Genomic DNA, 3,986 nt, shown 5'->3' on the forward strand with positions numbered 1-3,986 from the left:
TCACCGTCCACCAACAGCGCGAGACCCTCCAGCCAACTCAGTCCAAACGCGCCCCCAAGCAGTGTTCCCTCTGCTCTTTTGTAGCAGCACAGTCTGCAGCACACACTCGGATGATTACCACCTGTGGGCAATTTGAACTGCCCATCAATTAGAGAGCGGTAGAGAGTGAGAGAACACACATAGGATACATAACCACACCCCAAAGGGTGGGGAAAACATACCTCAACAATTAATAATAAAAAAAACAACATACATCCTAGGGATGTAACACAACTTATAATTATGTAACAATCATTGCTATCTATATAAACTATCTAGCTGTATTTTTAGTTACTTTCAGTGCACAAACAACCATTATTCACTTACTATACTTAATGGTATAAATATAATAGGCAGACTGACATTATGTAAAATTAATATAACAATCTTTTTACACAAAATAATAATATATCTGTATATAATACAACAATAACACAGTTCCACACAAGCAATTGTGATATTATATCATTTAGATTAACAATATAAATTTACACACACATCGAGTAGCCTTATGCTCTGCTGGTACGCGAACAACAACAACAACAACAAAAACGAGAAATGTTTGATTTCGCAACCTATAGCGTCGGCTATATACTAGCCTATGAAACATGTAATTTAAAGTACATAAATGGTCATTATAGCAAAGTTCAAACGACAAAAATTAAAACGCGAATTTGCAGGAATTGTAATCAGGCGCTAAAAAATTATACCCATTAAATGTTCGTTGAGCCAATGGGATCACTCAGGGTCCTAAGCGAACTCAATTTCTCGGGCGGACTCGATTTCTCATGACAAGTCTAACGTTAATCTCAGTCAGCCATTTTGTAGTCGCTCCAGTTCCCTTAATATCTGTGGTCAAATCGAAATTTTTTCAAAATGATTCTGAAATTAGCTCGTAACAGTGTAATGTTAAAGACTAACCCCCCACTGCGTGGCGTCAGTTTTATTTAGGTTCCATGTTAACAGCAGAGCCATATAGGTCTTTCTCTATGGCTCTGGTTAACAGCAACGGCTCTGGTTAACAGGTTAGATTAGACACTAGGCCAAAGAGTATAGAAGTACTTCTTATGTACTTCTATACTCTTTGACTAGGCTTGCAGACTGCCTGCGTGAGCAGCGTGACACGCGTATCTCATGCTCGAGCCGCCATTTTGATACAAATAGATCTTGATAAATTACATTTTGATGTTTGAAAGTCTGGGTTTTGAAATAAATGCAAATATAAATGTAATATATTTTAATCAATTTTTAAGTATAGGCCTTCCACAACCCCATGTCGAATATATAACCAATGACGCTTTTCCATGTCACCTACCAGTCCAGTGCCAATTTAAGAAGGACAATTTTCCAACTCCTATAGAGTTAAACAGTTGAGAGTAGTTCACCTCAAAATGAAAATGTCAATGGCATCCAAGATATCCATGTCTTTCTTCAAAATTGTTCAAGATGAACAATTGTTTAAAAAGTATATTTATGTTTATTGACAATGTGTGTGTGTATATATATAAATCCCTTATTCGAAGAAAAATCCTGAAATGTTTAAAAAAAAAAAAAAAAAAAAACATCAACGTAATTTCCTATCCACTGAAGAAGGAAAGACATGGATATCTTGGATGGCATTGGGGTGAGTAAATGATTAGAACATTATTCATTTTGGGGTGAACTAATTCTATAACTCTTTTTCCAACAAAAGTTTGTGTTCCTTTAATGAGTAACATTACTGTGAATTGGGAACTACTACTTTGGTCACAAGGTTAAGCTAATAATTATTTTGTATACTTGAGATATTGACTTTGTATTTAGCAGAGGTGGGAGTAAGTCACTAAATGCAAGTCTCAAGTCAAGTCCAAGTCTTAACATTGCAAGTCAAAGTCAAGTCAAGTCATTCTGTTGCAAGGGTCAAGTCAAGTCATACTCTTTGTCAAGTCAAGTCAAGTCAAGTCAAGTCGCAACTTAGTCATCAAGTCATACCAAGTCAGAAACAGGCTCGTTTCACACATTTTTTAAATCTCTTTATTACTTCTTTAGACATAGAGGGCTGATGGGTTACAAAAATAACTTAATTAACTTGTGTGTAATAGATAAAATATCGCTAAGAAGCACTTTAAATGCTCTAAAATAAAAATAAATTAAATGAACACAAGTAAACAATAATTAATAAAACTTTTCCCATCTTGTGCTAGCCCTACATATAGTTATGTTGCTGTGATGTCCCCTATGAAAGTGTAAACTAAACAAAAACATTCAAAATTTTCAAAATTCAAAGTGTAAAGTATACTGTCATCTCATAAGACACCAAACAATGGGTTGCATACTCAAATTAGAATATTAATATCAGAAAAAAAAAAATCTTACTGTACAAGTGAGGCAGTGGTTTTTAAAAGGTGATGAACCTAACATTGTTTGTTCTGTTAAGAGTTATCCACAAACTATTATGATCATGTTACTCTAGGGCTTTTCATTAGTTTTCTAATATCTTACTGTAATAAAAAATAAAAATCAGGTCATGCCTCAGTATTTATGGAGATATTAACTGTGCATCAGATCAAACCATATTTATGTATTTGGCCATAACAACTTTAACCCTTGACCACTTCAATGTTAAACTTTGATGTTTGGACAGTTTAAAATAATGCCAATGTGAAGGCAAATTACAGTGAATTGCATTTGCAAAAAATCAAACTGGACAAAACTTTATCGGTCATTTGTGAGCGATGGGGTCGCATTATCACTCCCCCATGGCTGAATACACGTTCAACTGGTGCACTAGATGCTGGAATTGCCATAAGCCTGGTAGTCACCTTAAATAAAGGGGGCAATGCATTCCTATTTATAGACCAAAACTGAAGAGTATTCTGTCCATCACAAAGGTCAAGGTAGTGGTTAAGCTGGATAAGCGGACTAGAGCACGAATTGGTTTTCTGTTTTTTTGCGGTAACCTGTGAAAAGTCCAGATTGATACCCTGCCTCTGGCTCTCCAACTTGGACTTCAGGGTTACTGGTGGAAGCTGGAGATGGCATGGTCTTATGTGCCTCTTCGATAATCAGGTCTGAAAAACACAGAAAATTCATCGCAAAATGTTGAAGATATGTATGGATTATAAGTTATAGTTACTGAGTTACAGACATGACCTCTACACTAAAATAATTTATAGACCAATTCGTGTTATATTTGAAATTTAAAAATATTTAATTACAGACCTACCTTTAATCATTGTTGACACTACCTCCTTGGTCTGATCAGGAGCCAAGACATCATGCATTAGACACATGGTACGGAAGGAGGGGTCAAGTAATGCAGCTTTCAGGTAGAGAGGGTCTGAGAAGGGAAGGGTTGCCGCATCATGCTCACCATTTTCCATCCTTATATTTACAAAGATCCCCTTGAGGGATCCCCCAGGCAGGGAGGCCTGCAGGCTATGAATAAAGCCACCCAAGTAGCACACTTTGTCTTTTTCATTCTCTAAATGGTGATTTATTGAGAGAACACATGGAGCCACTGCACTGATTGTCACTACTTTTTCTCCCTGGGTAAGATCGGTGGCCTCTGCAAAGGGCTGTAAGATGCGGACAAGTTCTTGTAACTGGCTCCACTCTCGTGATGTGAAGCTCAGTTCTTTATGGCCAACATTTGAAAGAACTACACCCAGTCTTTGGTTTTCACATGCAAGGATTGCTTTTAACTGTCTCAGGGTGGAATTCCAGCGAGTAGTCACTGAAGCTGGGATTCCATGTTGACCAAACTCCGACTCAAAGTTCTCTTTGAAAGAAGAACTGGTGTGGAGCAATGAGCTCAATTTTGAGGACTTTGACAAACTGGCACTTGCAAATTTTGTATCTTTAAGGCCATCCCCTATGACCAACTGCAAGGTATGAGCAAAACACTGGAGTCTGGTTTGTGATTTCAAAGTTCTATCCATCATCTCTTGCTCCTCTACAGACACATC

Source organism: Carassius auratus, unplaced genomic scaffold (genome assembly GCF_003368295.1).
Source record: "Carassius auratus strain Wakin unplaced genomic scaffold, ASM336829v1 scaf_tig00000788, whole genome shotgun sequence".
In the NCBI taxonomy this organism is placed as follows: Eukaryota; Metazoa; Chordata; class Actinopteri; order Cypriniformes; family Cyprinidae; genus Carassius; species Carassius auratus.